The sequence below is a fragment of the Mycteria americana genome, chromosome 9, assembly GCF_035582795.1.
Source record: "Mycteria americana isolate JAX WOST 10 ecotype Jacksonville Zoo and Gardens chromosome 9, USCA_MyAme_1.0, whole genome shotgun sequence".
Classification (NCBI taxonomy): Eukaryota; Metazoa; Chordata; class Aves; order Ciconiiformes; family Ciconiidae; genus Mycteria; species Mycteria americana.
In genome coordinates, this window is record NC_134373.1 from 29928136 (window position 1) to 29947644 (window position 19509).

Consider the following 19509-nt stretch of genomic DNA (forward strand, 5'->3'; position numbering starts at 1 on the left):
AACTTCCCTACTTAGTTTAAATTTGCTCTTGCTCCGGCAATAGTGTTTCTGTCCTGGCTTACAGTCAGTTTTGCATTTCTTCTGTTCATGGTAACGCTGTTTCCAGACTAACTACTGAGCCAGAGCTACTGTTCCCCAAATTCTGTCCCAACTTTGCCCCTGCACAACCCAAATGATGTGGGTGTTACTGCAGCGGCTGGTTGCACTGGAAACACCGCAGCCAGATCTGGCTCAGAGGGGACTTGGCTCAGGACTAGTCCTGGACCTGCGGCGCAGCCAGACCTCGCGGGGCTCGGGGAAGTTGTGAATGTGCAAGCAAAGCTGGAATTGTTCCTGCTGCCTTTCTGCAGATTTGATCTGTGATTCAAGGGCTTAGCTTTTGAGACGTATCAAATCTCAGCAGGTCCTGAAAAGTGGGGTCCTCTGTGTAATTATTTAACAACAGCAAAAAAAGCTTAGAGTTACATTTTTAACATTTTTTTTCCCTGAATGTCATTATTATACCCTGTTTATAAACAGATTAGAGGGGAATATCCATGGCAAAAGAGAGGAAAGCTTAATTTTCAATAACCATGAACTTAACAGAGTAAAAAATAGAAAGCTTGTTTTATAGTTATTTTATTCAAACTTTATTGGGACTTTTTATGTGCATAATGTCTCTAGTATTTTATGGGGAGGTGAACAAAGAAGCACAAATCCCTACACCAGAGTCTGCCTCTAGGCACAGTTCATAGTGGAGAGTCCTCCAGAAGCATGGCTGTTAGAGGAGGGATACAGCTATGAAATTAATTATGGGGTTTCAGAGCCAGTTCCTCATGATATGGCATGGAAACGTGTGCCTTGGGCAGGAATACAAAGTAGAAGGTAAGTATGTCCCTCATTAAGAGTACCTCTAGAGAACACTGTGATTAATCCAAAATTATGTGAGATACAATTTCTTTGCTATTCATAAGGACGCTGTATGCTGCCACTGATCCATACTAGCAAGCAATTACAGAAGCATCTGCATTAGCCTGGTGGCACTAACCAATACGTAGCAGGAGACTCAAGGGTTACCTATTCTCTATTTGTCCTTGCTAAATCTTCTAAGCAAGATAGAGACGGGTTCAGATCTGTTTACTCCTTCATCCCTATTAGCCAACCTGACGGTGTAAAGTGGGGGGATTCTCATTTTTCTGTCTTGGTGCAGAGTACAGCTGATAGTGCTGCCCGGAGCAGCCTGAAGTGCGTTTCAGCTCCGTCCTAATCTCCGTCCAACGCCTCATTACTTGGTGTTTTCCTGTTCCTCTGAACTGCTGGGGGTCCCAGCCGGTGATTCCAGGACAAAAGCCCGCTGGAATCAGGATAACTGCTCTGCTTTCTGAGAACTTAAGAAAGGGCAGCAGACGTCACCGAAAAACTATCTCACAGCAGCCCAGTAAGTGACAGAGCCGGGAGCTGGAGAGAGGAGCTCCAGATCTTTACCTTTTTAAGTGGAGAGGAATTACTGTATGCACAGTTTCCGCTGTCCTAAAGGTGACTTGGCAGTATCAGTAGCAACACTATTGGTAAAGCCAAGCATTCAAAAAAAGAGTTTGTTTCCAAGATTGTGAAATACAAAATAGAGTTGCATTTTAATTTGCATTCTTGCAATTTAAATTTTTATTCTTGCTAATTTCTTGCTTTTTTGACTTTCCCATTTCCAAGTCCCCACAACTATATGACTAGAAACATGGTCATTATAATTCTTATCATCAGTACCTCGGCTCATTATAACAGTAGTACATGAAAGCTAAGATTTTTAGATAATAAGCAAATTTCATGAGCTGTGGGCAACATTACAGACCTGCTATAGATCAGATAAAAGCCACATTAAATCTGCAACTAATTGGTAGCCTTGGTAGTGGTGTCACCAGAGAGATGAAGCACTGAGCTATCCTGTCCTCAGTGTGTGGTCCCTTTGCGGTTGAGTAAGATAGGTGCAGGTAGAATAGCAGTGTAAATGCAACACAATGCTTTATTATTTTCAATGCAGACTACAGTCCATAGGGCTGACACTTTACTCTTTATTGGCTTCTCTGTTCTTCTATGTCCCTGCTAACCCAGCAGCCAATATTGTGTCTGTGAAAGCATCTTTTCAGGGCTCTATCCACAGCAGTAACAGCAGTCAAATAGTTTGAAAACTTCCATTGGCTCTCTGGTCCTCTTGTCTTTGCTGGTTGTTTCAGAGGATGTCTTCTGGTACACTCCATCCATACTATTTTTAGGGTACATATATTTTTAAAAGAAAAAGAACACATACAACCTTTTTGCAGTCTTGATCTGAAAATAGTTTTTTCACCCTATTAGAAAATGCCATGAGCTGAATGTTGTGTAAATGGTGATGCTTTTTATTATAGTTAATCTGTCTAATTTCTATACAATCAGTGCAAGCCTTCTAATAATTTTTGCTATTTATAACATGAACTTTGGAACTACTTCAGGAAGCCAGAAAGTGAACGTTCTATGAATCAAGAATTCAGAACGAGTTGTACAGTTCCTGGAAGAACTTAACTGGTCAAAAATCTCTCTTGACAATTTTAATTACTTTGCAGGGAGGCCAGAATGTGGGTGTACCAGGAAGTAGTTTGCACATATGTTTTGTTTAGCTGAGTTGCTGCTATGCCATCTTTTGTCTTTTTCTTAGGAAAGGTCAAATTTGGCAGTTTTCTGTACTGCACGCTCAAGTAGATGGTTAATGCAAGGTAAAAGCAAACCACAACAGTCAATAAACACTCTTTTATTTTTCTCTTTAGAGATACTTGTAAAGAACATTTACTTTTGAAACACGTCATGTTATACTGCAACGAAGAAAGATGTTTTTAGGACTGGAGTTGCATTTCTGGCTATGGCTTACCAGCGGGGGGAAAGCCTTTCACTGGTGCTTGCCGTTGGCAGACAATGTCGACCTCAAAACCTCAACTGTGAAACTGCGGAGCGGTGAGAGGTGACATACGGCCTCCTCTGTATTTCAGATGAGTGAGTAGTTCTGTGCAAACTTTTGTAAAGAAGCTTGTGAAAGGCCAAAGTAACCAAACACTACAGTATTTTTTTAAATCCTCAGCAACAAAATGGAAAGGGATGACAGAGCAGCCATTTTCTCCTCCCTTCTTTTATACGTATTTGTGTTTTTCACAAGGTTTCCCGATGTTTTACTTGAAACAGGCCTGAAATATGAAAACTGCCCATCTGAAAGCCTGAGCTCATTCCAGTGCTTGCCTTGCAGATCAAGGAAACAAAACCAACAAAAGCAACTTCTTTACAGAGGTGGAATGTGTATTGCTTATCTACACAGGCTGCGTCACCTTAGAGAATAAAATGCCTTCGCTTAGAAGTGGAGATCTTAGCAACAGAAATGTAAATAGCATTGAGTACAAAATGCAGCAACCCTTGCACATACAGCATCCTTATTAGAATCACTGCTATCTGACTTTTAGCTTTGAAACAAAACTGTCTACCTTCCTGAAAGTTAGCTACAATTCAGCCAGATACAGGTCAATGTAAAGTTAGGGAAAAAAAAAAAAAAAGATTAAAGCCTGTAGAGCTGGAATCTGCATGCCTGAGCTACTCATTTAAAAATATTAATTGGAATATTTTTTTGTCACTATAGAAATAAATCAATAGCAGAATTGAACTAATTCCTTACAAATTGAGCGCGCCGGTACTCTCTTGCTTTTTGCATGTTTCTCTCCTCTCAAATACTCCAGAAATTTTCTGACAAGTTGCAAAGCCAGGAGGCTTTGGTGGCAGTTCTTAGTGCTGGGTTGCTTAATGATGGACCTAGAAAAGGCAAAAACTATTTTAAAACATGCAGCATAGCTCAAACCAAAGTTATAGGCTTGCTGCAGAAATTACTGGGTGAGGTTCTTTGGGCTAAGTCAAAGTGGCGGTCTAACTAAATGGTCATTTTTGGCTTTATATCTATGCAACTGGTTTGCCTAAAATAAGATCACTATGGATCTCATCTCAAAATGTTAATCAAATCCCTTTTAAGGTTCTAAAAATGTTCATTAGATGTTTCATTCTTTAAAATGTTTTATCAGGATTTCTCATGTTCAATACCCACAGGATATGATAGGAAGCAAAAAGTTTGAGACAGGCGTCTTTCTGCTCCAGCTGTAATATAAGAAAGACTGACCTGAGTCACACCAAAGGTCCAGCTAACCTGGCACCCTGCGGTTGCCTATAGTAGAAATATAAGGACAGAGCAGTTACAGCTTCATTTCTCCTCCTGTTTACAATCTCAATTTCTGGCAATCTAAGGACAGAATTGGAGGCTCTGTCCATCTCTCTGTGAAGCAGCCTTTTCTTCCATTAATTTGTCTAGTTACTTCTTGCAGCCCTTAGTATTTTTGGCATCTAAAATATCTCATGACAATGAATTACCCAAATTAAGCAGATGTTGTTTAAATAGTACTTCCTTTTGTTTGTTTTACACCTCCATCTGCAAAAATATTATTAGATTCATCCTAGTTCTCATAAGACATGAGTAATTGTTCCCTATTCACCTTTCCCATGACAGATGTGATTTTTGATACCTGTATTGTCGCCCATTTGTCATCTATTTTCCAAGTAGTCCCAGAGTACTTGATCTGTCTTACTTAGAAGGCACTCCATCTTTCTGAGCAATCCGGTCACTCTTTTTTTCTGTCTTTTCATATGTTATTCTGATACTTAAGATGCTACTACATGTTGAGGTGCTATAAGCAGAATTTTGTGTTGTATTAAAGGAAAGAACATGATTCCTGAGGATTTATACAGTAGCATTATGTTTTATGTTTGCTTTTTCATTCTCTTCTTTCCTTATCAGTCCTAACTGCCTCTCTGAGCACTGAGATAACAATTTCAGAAAACTATCCATAGTGATTCCAAAATATCTTTGCTGACTGATATGAACTAATTTAGAGCCTACTATGTTGCACAGGTAGAGAGGTTTTTTGTTTTCCTCTCATGGACATCTGTGATCATTGCATTTTAGCTGCTATTTTATCACCTACTCAGTCTTTATCGTGAATTTTTTTGCTATTTTGTGCCAGCAGTCTTGGTTTTGATTTTCCTGAATAATTGTGAATCACTGGAAAACACTGTCATCTCACTGTTCAATCCTGTTTCACTTACCAATTGTGAACATGTTTTAAAGCAAAGGTCCCTTTGGATAATCACTCGTTACTCCCTTCTTTGTGATCATTTACCCATCCATCCATCTTTTGAAGCGGTTACTAATCACAAATGGAGCTCCCCTCTTGTGCTTTATAAAAATGTTTGGGGAAAACGGTGTACACGATTGCTTAATCTAGGCTGCATGTTAAATGTTCTTCATGTCGTGTCTACAGTTCCCTTATTGTTCAGACTGATACCCAGAAGATACCTGGAACGTGCTCTGTCCCCTCTGTCCCATACATTTGGATTTCCTTTCTGTGGAAATTAGACTGAGAGTAAAGGCAAGCTGGGAAGAGAAAGAGAGGAGGGAGGCAGGAGATAGCAGAAGATGGTACATACTTGGTCTTCTTCCAACAGGGAGTTGAATTATGGCTGAGGAAGACTCCAACATCCCAATGTTTATACAAAGTCTATGTAAGCCGGCTCCTCTTTATCAATGTTTGCTGGCATTGCTGACATTTTTAAAGCACTACCAGATTTGCAGTTTCCAACTCTTCCCATTATATGGTAATGAGCCATGTGTTAGAGTGACTGGTCTGTTGTTTCTAGCTTTTCCCTGAAGTCTTTTCTAAAAGTTGGAAAGTCATATGCCACCTTCCATTCCTCCAGAACAGAGTTCACTCCAAACCATAAATTACAAAGCACAGTTAATAGTTTGGTGATTTCAGATCCAAGTTCCTTTAGAACCCTGGGGTGAGAAACACGTTGTCCTGGCAGGCAGGTACCGTACAATTTACAGATTGGCTCTAAAACCATACATACTAAGTTTTGTGAATGGTTTTTTCTGACTGTGCCCCTAAAAAAGATTTTGTTGTGGCAATCACCTCAAAATTGACCATAAGGAACAGTGGTAGAAAAAAGGTATTTAGCTTTTCTCCTGTGGTTTCCTTGAATGCTTCTGTTATACCTCTGTTGCCTGCTAGTTCCTCATGTTCTCTGGCAGATCTCCTGTTCTTGATGTATTTGGAAAAGTTTTTATGCTTCAAAATATTTTTTTGGCCTGCTTTATTATGGTTTTATATTTAACTTGCCAGAGTTTATGCTATTCCTCTTTTGGACAGAAGCAGAAAATGACAGTATTCCACAAGTGAATGCACAGATGGCATGCACAAAAGGCTCAGGTATTTGCAATGGGTATCTAAAAATGCAACCTTGTGGTACTTTGATGCGTGTTAAAGGCAAAGAAAGGAGTTTGTTGAAGGCTGGATGGAGAAAAAAGGACTTAGCAAAATGTGGTCCAGCGACTGTAGCTACTGATGTTTCCATCAGCTTTCATTCTCAGTGTATTCCTAGAGGGTTATCTTTTAAATATATTTTTAAGAGAAATACAGACAGCCTCCAAACTGGATAATAGCTGCAGCAAGATTATTAACATGAACTATTATTTCACAGTCATCTAGCAACTGGCATTGTGGAGCCCTATTGCACCACGTATTGCACAAATGTAAAGAGAAAGTTAGTCCCTGCCCCAAACAGCGAAATGATTCTGTCCCCGTAGATTACTTGGGACACTGCTGAATAAGCACGCTCAGTATTTATGTCAATACTACGTTCTAACAGTGATCCCAAAGCCACGTTCAAGCACAAACTTGCCTGCTGTTCACACTGATCGGTGGCACGCTCCACACAGGATTTGGCCAATCTCACTTTCAGGTTGTGCCTGTGGCCCTGAAGTTTCCGTAAGCAAGGCGTGTATGTCGAAGTGTTTTGCTGAATCAGGATCCCACTTTATAGAAAATGTATCTGCTATTAAACATACATTATGCTTGATCTTAGTGTTAATCTTAAGTGCCTTGTCTCCTGCCCCTTTCCCAGCTAACCTCCCCCTGTGGTGAGCGTCATTCATCTTTAATTGCTTTAATGCGGTGTTTAAGTATGTCATCTTGGCAACAAAGCAGTTTGCATGGTATTTCAGTGAGAGGTTTAAAATCCCATTCACATTTTTAATATACATTTCTCTCTCATAAATTATCACAGCTTGGTTGGCAGGTCTTGCATGAGTAATAAGGTTGTTGGCACAAACACATACCACAGATCTATTAAGTAAAGGAGAAGCTTTTGTTTGTTCCTACATTTATATGAGCACTGTGAGGTTTAACTTGCACAAAATGGTTTAAGATACTGGCGTTTTACTAGCAGGACAGTACTAGTCATGAGATAACATATCCTCCCCAAAATGCATCAGCAGCAGTACAGATAAATCCCCATGCACCAGTTTGAAAATTAAGCTCTTGCTACGTGAAGTATCTACGCAAAAGGCAGCTTTCATTGCTTACATGCGCAGGCAGACTGTAGCTGAAAACTTGCTCTTATATAAAAGAGCCACGCTACTGGAAGAGAAGTGAGCTGAATGCACTTTTTACATATGAAAGGAATGCGTTCTCTTTCAAGTAAATAATGGCAGAGTCACATTTCAGTTTGCTTTCTCTCTTTCATTCATAATTTTGGGAAGTGATTGCTCAGGGTATATAACACACAACTCTGAAATCAGAATTCTGCGAAGTAAGTTCTCTGCTGAACTCCACATTATAAGGTCTGAGCAAAGTCTGTACCCAAATATCCCACAGTGCAATTTTTGATGTTGTAAGAGCATGAGCTGGAGAACTTTGTCTCAATATCTATTTTTAAAACATTTAGCGCTCTTGCAATGTAGGCCTGACCTGAAGTACTTCATGCACGGTAGGAATCTTCCACTGCCTTTATTTAGGGCTTTGAATCAAGCCTTTTGTAAACAACGAATTATAGGAATAATAATGTATTGCGAGGACATAACTTTGGAACATCCAGCCTTTAATATCTGTATGCGTCACCAATTTTGTGTTAGATTAGCAAAACATATCCTTTCATAACAGCTTAAGGTTACATTTGCCAAACAAATGTTGTGTAGTTCTACAGTCACATTCAGTGGTTTGCATTGCTTCTCTATTACATGCTCTGTATAAAGTAATGTATTAATTATTGTTAATCTCAAATTGAACATAACTGTATGTTTGACATAAACCAGGCACAAGCAAAGAAAATTATATGAAAATGTGAGAGGAAGGCTTTGAAGCTTATGTACAAATGGATTAAAATGTACCTATGCAATTTGTGAATAAATTTGCCACGATCTGAAAGAGAATTATCAGGAAACCAAGACAACTCTGCAGCTAAGGATTCCTTTAATGCACAGAAGAATGTATCTTGCCCACTGCTCGAGAGGCTGGCAGTAGTTCAGAAATGCAAAATGCAGTTATTGGATGTCTCTAATGCACCACAATCAGTTTGTCAGTGTAGCTGTGGAAATGTTTGAGAAGAGCTGGAGCAACGTGGAGACAATAAGGAATGGCATTATGGATGCTGTGTCTGTTATTTTGGGGCTTTATGAAATCATCAGCCTAGGAATTCCTCAATCCAGGAGAAACATTCACATCTCAAACTTTGTCATCTTATTTATAAACTTTCGTTAATAAAGTTTAAATAACAGCAATTTATGAGTGTTTTCTAGTCATAATCATTCAAAAGTCTATTATTTAAAAGTGCTCCAGAGATTGTGCGTTATCTAAAATTCCTGCTTGACTGCCTTCCCCAAATTCAGTCTTCCAACCCCTGATTCAACTTAGTCCTGAAAGAAGATGAGGCAACTGGAGAATCCTGTGTGTCCTAATACTCACTCAGGAAAAGAGACAGGCGGCTAAAAGAGCTTGGATTATTTAGCCTAGTAAAATGAAGGGGGTATGACTGCTTTCTAAAAAATAATTGGGGGTAAACACTGCTAAGAGGGAAGGGCTATTTAAGCAAAAGAAGAAAACTGGCACAAGAACAATTTAGGCTGGAAATGTACAGCTTTCCAAACATCAAAAGAATGAGATTTTAGAAAGCTTCCTGATTAGAAGAGTACATGCAAACTCCCTTAGTATTATTCTCCATCTTGCTATGGTTAGGAATTTAATTGTGAAATCTAAGAACTCATTCCCAACCATATATTCTATGTGTCTGTTATTTGGTAAAGAGCTCGTTGTGAGAGGTTGTATTTTAATAAATGGACATTAAAGACATTTTTAACCAAACCCTTTCACACACAGTATAAGTGCACGAAAGCACTGAGTTGTGTTAAACTAAGTCTTGCAAAGCCAGCCTTCCCATGGGCCAGCTATGAAAATCTTCATGTGGCAAAGCGGCACAATACACCTCATACCTTGGAGAACTCTGGCAAGGAGTCACAGGCAGAAATGATTCTCTAGGACATTTGCAGGGTGAGGCTGGGTGGACATGTGGCCAGGACCAAGGGTTATCCCATTAACACAGCCCCACTCCCCCTCTCTGACTCATTTCCTCCCACGGTAGGGATTTTGACTACCCGGCAGCCCTGATGTCAATGCAGACTTGCTGCCATTTAAGTGACGGTGCCCTGGCCCGGCAGTTGCACTCGAACTACTTGCAAGCCCCATGAAATCGAGAGGCATTAGTTAGCTGCATGTCGCTGAAGCACATTATTGCTACTGTTCCGGTGAGCAGTAGCTCACTGCCCTTGTTAAATGCTTCCCTCAGCTCTGCTTTCTCATTACACTTCTGTGTCCCTGCCAGCCCTCGGGGCCCGGGCTGCTGCCCCGCTGCATCCCTGGGCCGACCCTCTGCGGAGGCTCCGACCCTGCGCACCCCGACAGGAGGGTCCCCAGGCTACACCCGAGGGTGCAGAGAGGCTTCACCTCGCCCACCCTACTCACGTCAGGGGCACTAGCACAGATTATGGGGAAGGCTGCGGTTACACCCCGCATTTCTGAAGACGGGGGATCCCCGCTCCCCCCGGGCCTCGCTGTGCGCCGGAACGCCGGACGCCCGAGGGGCTGCCTGCGCTGACGGCGGTGTTTCGGATTAACGTCCCGTGGAGGGAGCGGGGACCAGACCAGCCCAGGACTCCCACGGCCACAACCCCCCCTCAGGAACGACCTCTTCCCCCGAGCGAAAGGAGAGCGACGTGAGGCGGCTGCCGCCGATGAGGGCCCAGCAGCTTAGCACTCCGGAGCGCCCGGAGCGGCGCCGCAGCCGTGACTGACGGCTCAGGTGGCCAATCCACGCTCACAGACGGAGGTGGAGCACCGCCCCCTTGATTGATGGCAGGCCCACCCAATCACGCCGCGGGACGGACTCTCAGCCTTGCCGTCTCTCTTTTACAGACAAGCAGCAGGACCAATCCCAAGGGGAGGACACCGCCCACTTCCCTTTTCTGCTCTCGCGAGATTTCCCCGCGCTGGCTCCCGTCCTCCCCGCCACTGGCTGACTGCGCAGCCGCCATGTTGGTTGCTATGCTGCCAGTGCTGCCCGTATGAGGCGGGAGGGCGGCTGTGAGGGGAGGAGGCTGCCGTTCCTCCCACCTTCTCCCCCACAGACGCTCGCTCACCGGCAGGGAGGGCGTCTCTGCAGAGCACCGCCGCCTGTCCCCTCCCCGGTCCCCTCTGCCTCCCGGCCGGGGCTGCGCGCGAGGCGACTGCCGGTGTGTGTGAGGGGGCGCCGTGCCCCGTGAGGGGGAACCCCGGCCCGCGCGGCGCCCGCCCGCCGCCGCGCTGCCCTGCCCTGCCTGCCTGCGCCCCGGCTCCCGCCTCGCCGCCCCCTCCGGCCGGTCGCTGTGAGGAGAGGGGGCAAGGAGAGGCCGGAGGGGGGGGGTCCGCCGCCTTCCCCCCGAGGCTTTCCCCGTCCCTTCCTCCTCCGGCTCTTCCCCCACCTCCCCCTGCCGGTCCCTCGGCCCAGCCGCCGCAGTACGATGTGGTCCTCGCCGCTGCGGCTGGGCGCGGGGCGGCTGCCGCGGCTGCTGTCGCTGCTCCCGAGGCTGCGGCTCGGGCGATCGCTGCGGGGGAACTGAAGGCAGCGAGCGGCGCGCCCGCTCCCGCGCGCGGGGGTGCGGTGCTGCGCGGCGCGGTGCTGCGCGCGCGCGCGTGCCCCAGCGCGTGCCCGAGCGTCTGCGGCGCGTGCCCGTGCGCGCGCGGGGGGTCGCGGGGCGGCAGCGGCGAGCGCAGCCCCCGCGCCTCTTCCCTCCGCCGTCCCCGCTCCCCGCTCCATCTGGAAGGACGTGGCTGTTATATGAAGGTAAGGCGGCCGCCGGGGCGCCGGGGTCTCCGTGCTGGGGAGAGGGGCGGCGGCGGGCGGGGGCTGCGCGCCGCATTCCTGTGCTGTGACCCCCCCCCCCCCCCCCCCCCCCCCCGCCCTGCGCCGGCTGTGGGGGCCGAGGGGCCGCCGCTCCCGTTCCCCCTCAGCCCCGTTCCCCCTCAGCCCCGCTCCCCCTCCCCGCAACTTCGCGCACAGGTCGCCGCTGGCGGAGAGCGGGTCTGCCGAGAGCCCTTTCGGTGGAGGGGGGCCGTGTGTGCGGGTGCCTCTTCTGTTCCCCCCGCCGAAAAGAAAGGAGATCCAGCTCCGCTCTGGCGAAGGGGATGGGGGGTGGGGGTGAGAAGCCGACCGCCGGCCCGCGGAGAGGGCTCGTAAACAGCCTTCAGGGGAACGAGCGGCGGGGGCAGGTCGGGGGCGGTTTGGGGTCTGTAAAATGTGGTAAAGTCAGCTGAACGCCTGAAACGGATTTTTTTTTTAGTGTGTTTAATATGAAAGTTTGCGTTCCTGTGCTTTCTAGGCACATGTGCACGTTGCCCTGGTTATGGGCAGGGAAAATGGGTTTGAGCGCTGTCGTTGCATTCCTCTGGTACATTTTTAGTATCTCCCTCAAGCAGAAGGCTTGTATAATCGCGTGTGTCTATATGCGACAGAGGCTTTCGGTGTACCTGGTGATGGGTTAACTCGTGTATACTGTTGCAGCACCAGCTGGAAGAGGAATAACGTCTTTTTCCTTTCAAAAATGTCCAAGAGCTAGTTGCTAAAACTAGATAGCTGCCAGTGTAGGTGAAATGTTCCCACCACTTGCCTATTCAAAGAATATATGTCGTTCAGATGTAAAATATATGTGAATGAACTTTGTGCTGCTATTTATACCTTTCCAGGACTTCAATGTGGCCAAGCTGTTAAATATTTTCTATCTCACAGTTAAAAAATATATATATATGATTTGTGTATTACAGAAGTGCTAATGGATCTCAACTGAAGAATAATTGTTAGACTACAGTATGCACATACATTTTCTCACCCACGGGGCATTTCTCTTGCCCTGAGCTAAACTCTGTGTTGAATGGTAGGGGGGGTTTGTGAGTGCACATGTTTGCCTGCTTGTTATTGGCAAGTAACTGCTCTGTAATGTTAGGAGCCACTGGTGTGTTCACACACATGCAGACATTTATGAGCTCGTCACATTGTAAATGTGTGTTGCGGGAACACGAGAATGAGTTAGATTAGAATTGGTAAAACCATTTTCTTATTAGATATGTATATTGTAGGAAAGTTTTCCAGTTCATTGCCTAAACATAAAATATTCAGTATTGTAATCTTATGGATGCCATTTTCTTGACAATGGATTTCTTGCTTCGCTGACCTAAAAAGTTGTTTTTACATATTGGCATGACTCTGGCTTGCACCATGTTGATAAAATATGATTCTGGGTGATAAGCTTATAAATACGTACATGTGTGTCTATACGTTTCCTGGGCATGTCTATGCTTTATAAACTCAGAAATGTAACGGTTGGTCTAATTTTTTGAGATAATTTTGTTGTCATTACAGTTTCTGTGTATTTCTAGATTATGTTCATGTTTTTATTTGTAGTTTTTTTTAAGTTAGATGAAACATTGAAATACAAATGCATTTTCCTCAACAGCAGAAATGTATTAATATGTTACCTTTTGGTACATTTTCCTTATATTTGCAGTTAAGTTTGTTTGGAATCAGGGTCACCTACTTAGGGTTTAGTTTGAACTTTTATTTCTTAGTCAGTAACATTTTCCATGAAATGTATTGTTTGTTGCCATGCTTTGCAATTCTGTTGTCCTGCTAATGTCTAATTTAGGTTGTACATAGCAGTATTGATTGAACACCCTTGCTAAAAATAATTCCAGGGTTGTGTGTATTTACAGTGTAGCAGCAGGAAAGTTAAGCCTGTACTGTTTTTCTGTGACTAGAATTAATTTGTTATTAGCAGCTACATTTGTAAAACATGAATAAAAGAAAAATCCTGTAATCTTAGAAGCAATGCTAATTGCTCTATGGAGTGGATGAGCTCTGTATTAATGAACAGAGTTCATGCAGTACTATTTACATGTCATTGCCATTAGCATATTTGGAATATATGGTAAGTTAATACCCAGGGTACATCACTTTGGCTCTGATCCTGCAGTGACCCTGGTTTGGGCAGAGGGATCTACCTACACAAAACTCACTGCAGGAACTGGAGCTCAAACATTGATTCGTAGACACTAGGCCGATGTTTATCATGAGCATTTGCTGCCTGTGAATGTTCTGTATGTTTTGTTGTTAACCTTTGTGTTTGTGTGGCATGTCATATAGGCTTCTGCACGTGCAAAGAGCTGCAGGGTTGGTGCCCAGAGTAACAGCCTAATACAATAATGTGTGACGTGATTATTTTGTGAAAAAGAGGTTTTTTTTTTTTTAAATTGCTTTCATATCGTAACTTAGCGCTGCTGAAGAGTCCTGATCAGCATTTGGGGGTTCCATCTCACTACGGTCTTGTTGTCCTTGGTGGGTTATTTTATGAATGTTTTGTTGAATGTACGTGGAAGTTTGTGCATTGATTTATGCTCGCATATAAAAAGTGGAATGCATACTCTACAAGCATGTTCTGGGTAACTGAGTGGAAGTTACAAGTTTGAATATACTGGAGGGGAAGATGTTCAGGATGGTTGACTTAGTTCCGTAAGCTAACCTGTACGTGGGAAACAAAGACAGAATGGCGTGCTCGTGGCAGTTTAGACCTTTGGACAAGGTAAATGGGTTGGGTTAAGTGTCTTCTGAAAATTATGGTGGATTATAAATTCTGTTTTAACTTTTCAGCTGATCAAAACTTAATTGAAACAAATAGTAGGCATGTGCATGCTTTTTTGTTGTCGAAGTCAATGTTAGATTATTTTTCTTAAATTGATAAATAGCACATTTCTGTGGTCTGTCTTCTTAGGTCTTCATACTACCATTAGTTAGATCCTCTGATAAATCAGGATTCTGCCTCGTTTTGTCCCATTCCCCCCCCCCCCCCCCAGTTTGGGTTTAAATTTGGTACAAGATCACATGAATCCCATGCCTTCACATGCTGTTTTTGTGTCACCTCACTTCTATTCTCACCAATTATAAAAATGGTCAAACAAGAGAATCTTTCAGCAGATGGTTCACTGTGCTTTTCTTTTTTTTTTTTTTTTTTTTTTTTTTAAAAATACCACACTTTCACTCTGGTGCTGTCACTTTTCATAAAATGGCCAGACAAAATTCTCATGGGTTTTATTGTGCTCCAGCCTAAACAACTGTAAAAATGGTTTGTGTGTGCATATAACATGGGATTGTTTGTAGTGGCAAGAAAGAACTGTGAAGGTGGAAGAAAAAGGGGAGGGGAGAATGGCCTGCGCAGGAGACAAAACCAAAAGAGACGAACAGTGGCCTGGTAATACAACAGCAGGTTTTTGCCATCTGGGCCAGCTGTTCATATATGCTTGTTTGGGAACAGAGGCTGTTTTTCCTTGAGGACTTGTAATCCACTGAATTAGCAAAAACAATAGTTTTATGGGGGCTTTTGAAAGCCTTTAATTTCTAAAATTTTGCAATTTTCTGGAAGTTTTCTGCAGTATGTCATAGAATTACGTATCTGCAGGTACATATTTAAAATCTCCATTCTTATTTTGGAGAATTTCAGAATTATTAGAAAACTATTGCTATTTGTCACTTACAAAATAAATTACTTCAAGTTTACAGCAGTTAATGTGTTCATAGAAGTTTTATTGACGTGTCGACATACCAGAATTAGATGTCCAGATGTAGGTTACAAGAATATGTTTTTTTTATGGTGATCTGTGTTACAGCATACTGAAGTCTGTGCTGATTGTACGCATGATGTCCCAGGACATGCTACAGAATATAACAACTGATAGTCACATAGTTACTCAGGTAGATGAGACGAACAAAACTAGATGAATTTTTGTTTGAAATGTGAGAATTGAACCAGCTTCTCCTTTCTCAGCTTACGCACCTTCAAAAAAGACTTGGTAGGGTGATGCAATTAGACCTCTCTTGGCACAGTTCTTTGTCTCACACTGCAATTACTTCTTGGACAAGTTATAAGGCGACTGTTGGATGATAAATGCAATTCCACTTGCATGGTTTATGAGATACTGCCATCTCTACAGTTACGTGAGGAAGGGGGAAATGGCTAATACCCATTTAAAAATAAACTGTCTTTTAATTATGAGTGCTTATGATCTGTAATGAAGAATGCTCTGGGAAATATTTTCACTGATTGGGGAATGAAGCGCAGTTGCTTCTTAAGAGTTTTCAGGCCATCCATAAGATTTAAGAGGAAAAAAATTGATAATCCACTTCCTATGGCATTTGTCTTCTTACATTGCTTTTCTGGCCATTCCTTATCTTCTGCAGGGTAACTAGCGGAGAGAATAATGACTGAGTTATTCTGCATGACCAAAAGCCCAAATCTGCAAATGAAAATCAAATGTAGTGCTGCTGGAGCTTAACGTTTTCATACTTGAATTTTTTAAATTAGAATGGTGTATATCATATTGAAGGAGGATGTATTCAGTTCTCTTATCAACCTGGGATTTATACCTTAAATTAAAAATTGCTAAATATCTGGTATTAAATGCTGAAAACCTTGTTTTAACGTATGCTTTTTTGGGGATGATGTTCCAGTCTGGAGGCCTTAGTTGCATGTAATTTTGCTATTTTGTTTGATAGTTTTCATAAACTAATTAAAAAACATCATTTAAATGTAAGCTCCCTTTTTTGGTGTTTGTTAGGAGTAACAATATAAATTGATTTGGTTTTATCCTGTTAACTGTGTTTGGGTTAAACAAATGATCCTCACTTATTTTGTCTCTAAAAGGATATTAACTTTGAAGACGCTTGAGTGTACTTTAGCTTTTCCCGAGTCCTTTGGCCAGTTTATTGCATTTGTGTACCAACATCTCTCTACCCTACAAAAAAAAAAAGAAACAAACCCACGGACCAAACCCCCAAACAATGTTCTGTGTCTGCAAAAGACAGAAATGAGAAACAAATTGTATCAGGAGTGCACTGAAACTAAGTGTCTGTTGAGTGTAATGAAAGTTACATAAAAAAATGTTTTCTCAGGTGAGAAAATTATTGTTAGATAAGTCTTACAATTTTTTCAGTTTGTTTTTTTTATGGCATCAGTCAGGCTTAAAACCAGAAATTGAAACTGTATCTGCAGCAGATAGCTCTCCATATAAACCAAAGCAGCAGCTGGTAAAAGATAAGAGCCTGCTGTGGCTCCTTTGTCTCAGAGAGATGTGCTAGGAAGAACTCCATACTTTGTCTTGGAAGAAGGTCAACAAGCAAGATTCCTGTGTTTTCTTTTTGCAGTGGAAGGTGATATTTGCAAAAGAGTTAAGCAAGTGGATTTGATACACGGAAAAAGCTGTGTTTTTAAAATAAGAGATTCAAGTGTGACATACCAGAAACTTGTGCTCCTTCTTGTCTGTGCCAATAGAGATGCAATGCTGAACTAACTTCCTAGTTAGTTCAGCCTTGAATAGAAATAGAAATGTTGTTAATTCCTCTGTCCTTTAGGTAGATAAATGACCACCTTTTCAGTAAGAGCACATAGAAATACACCAGTCAGTGGAAGAATGGTTACTGCTATTAATGCTCTCTGAACTCCCAGGTTAGCACAGTTTTGTCTGAATGAACAGGTAATTTCTTGATGATGCTTTGCCTTATATTTTCCTAAGCCAAGTCAAATAGTTGTAAGTTGAAAAACATGTTCATTTTAACTTAAAGCTCTTATCATAACTGATTTGAACAACAACAACAACAACAAAAAAGAAATAGGATGTATTTCTCTCCGGACAGAAAAAGATGCTTCCCAGATCTTACAACTGTGATTCAATGCTTTTGCTTAAAAAAAAAAGACAAAATAATTTAGGAGGAAAATCACATAGTAAAACTGTGGGTTTGGGTTTTTTCCACTAACCTTGTCAGTGAATGCAGAAATGTTTTGGGGAAAAAACCTGCAGTCTTTCCATAAAAAAAATTGGCTTTGGAGAGAGTGAGAATTAACATATGTCACTTTGCATTTGTCTGTCTTGATACTTGCAACAAGCTTTTAGTGTCATCTGAAAAAGTAATGAGACATATTTTTGTCTTCTGATTGTGTGAATAGGGCTAAACATGACCAGTGCTGATGACCAGTGATGTGTTGCATTGTAAGTTGTTTTTTCCCCATATGGATTGTGTATGTGCACTGCATGTGCCAGCTTTGTATTGTGTCTCTAAACTGCATATAGCCTCAGTAGTGTTCTTAAAATGTTTTACTGAGTTTATATAGTGCCCCTATTTAGAAAAGATACACTTCAGGAGAAGGGACGTGTATCAATTAGTTTGACTACTTAAAAATAAAATTTTATATAACTTGGCATTTGAGTTTTAAGTCACTGGCCTGTAACCTCCAAACTGTGAGCTGCAATTAAGGCTTTCCTTGGAAGAGGTTCTTGGCTTTTTTTTGGGAGGCAGGCTGCTGTTACGATTGATGCCACAGTCTGTTTTTAGTACTTGAGTGCAAATGAGGCTATGGATGAGTCTTGGGAATCCTAATCTGCAAGTAATTCCCCATTTACTATGTTTTAGGCTTGTGTGTTGACTCTGTAAGAAGATACCGCATCCTGTTAGCTCATCTGAATGCACCTGCTTTCTCTGGAGCTGATCTCTAAATGTAATGTTTGGAAGGACCTTTCCAGATGTAACGTCTTTGCAAAAGGGGTTTGAAAGATTAAAATGTGGCTACCTCTTTAAAAGTGAAGGAATACATCACCTTTGTCTATGTCTGGATGCAGAAGAGGGGAAAGAGGAAAAGGACAGCTGCCCTGCAGTGGTTATAAAACCTGTAAGGTTTTGGAAAATGTAATTAAAAAGGAAAGGTGAATATGTTTTGTTTGTTTGTTTAATATCAGCAAATCTCATGACCTCATGGGAAGCTTCTGCTGAAATAAGTGTGGTACATGCAACCACAGGAGGGGGAAATTGAAATACAGAAGTGGCATTACAATGGAACAAATAGATCAGTCGGCTATATTATGGGGTCATACCTCCAAATTATTTGAATATTTTTTGGCTCACTTGTTTTCTGTGAGCTTGAATTAAACTGCTAATTTAGATGTTTCAGTATAGGGCTGATACAGTTACTTCTAGTCATGCTTCTAGCATCTCTTCTCACGAGATGCATCTATATGTGCAACTAGGTAAGGAGGGACAGAATATTAATGGTGGTAGGAATTTTTTTAGTTTTTTTACTTTTTCAGCTTTTCACTAATGAATATTTTGCTTCTGTTTTCATTTTATGATATATTAAAATATACCCTATAAGTCAAATTCATAAACCACTCAGTTTGGAAGTGGCTTGAACTGTTTAAACCTTCAGATGTTCATATTTGGGACTAAGGCAATAATTTAATTTTGAAGATCTTTCTTGGGAAAACTTGTTATTTTTTGCTTTGCTTTCCTGTGATCTACTTACAATTTTTTTTGGCATCTTCACTTAATAGATTTGCTATTGCTTTAGAGACTTAAAGTATTGGTGATACTGTCTTTTCCCTTAGCTCCTGGTATAATTTGAGTCCTTTGTTCTGCAGCTCTTGGATCTGCTGAGGGAAGTGACTTGGTGTGAGTGTGTGTCTGGGGAGGGGCAGAATGCAGTGGATGCTCTCTGGGTTCTGACTTTTCTCAATCCCTCTGCTTGCAGAAACTGGATTATTTTCAAATTTTGCAATAGTTAAGTAAATTTTATTGAATTGAATAATAAATGTAATAAATATATTAATGAAAATACCTCTGCTTTCAAAAACATGCCACTTAAAAGGCTGAGAGAGATACAATAAGAAAATGAGGCATGGGTAACCACTAAGGTTATATACAGTTACACTTAGAACAGAATTTCTCTGTAGAAGGCTAGAAAATAGTCTGAAAATTAACATCTGACAAGAAGTCTTCTAAGAGGAAATTCCTACAGGAGAACTTAATTCTTGAGATTAATTAAATGAAAGATTAGAAATTCTCTAGATAGCTGTAAGCTATTTAATAAAACTGAAGTAAGCAATTAAAAGACTCAGTTGTAGTTACAAGCAGAGACATTGCCTCCTTTTTATGATCCTGGTGCTGCCCCCTTCCCCGTTACATGTGTTCTCCCTCCTTTTACAGGAAAACTATATGTGCAGCTCATTAATGCTAGATGTT

The 19509-nt window shown here is 41.9% G+C and overlaps 2 protein-coding genes across 8 annotated transcripts in view; both read left to right on the forward strand.

Moving 5' to 3' along the window:
• The window catches only part of TMEM177 (transmembrane protein 177), a 41667-nt gene extending 32475 nt beyond the window's left edge, over positions 1-9192 (forward strand). For 2 of the 5 annotated variants that reach the window (XR_012777116.1, XR_012777117.1), the window contains 2 exons: positions 2775-2997; positions 3245-9192. The gene's annotated coding sequence lies outside the window, so the exon portion shown is untranslated. The other 3 variants (XR_012777118.1, XR_012777119.1, XR_012777120.1) reach the window with 3 other exon arrangements.
• Positions 9193-11097: 1905 nt separating this feature from the next.
• Positions 11098-19509, forward strand: part of PTPN4 (protein tyrosine phosphatase non-receptor type 4) — a 119716-nt gene continuing 111304 nt past the window's right edge. For 2 of the 3 annotated variants that reach the window (XM_075512701.1, XM_075512703.1), the window contains exon 1: positions 11114-11241. The gene's annotated coding sequence lies outside the window, so the exon portion shown is untranslated. Of the gene's footprint in view, positions 11242-19509 lie in introns of all 3 variants that reach the window. The other variant, XM_075512702.1, reaches the window with a different exon arrangement.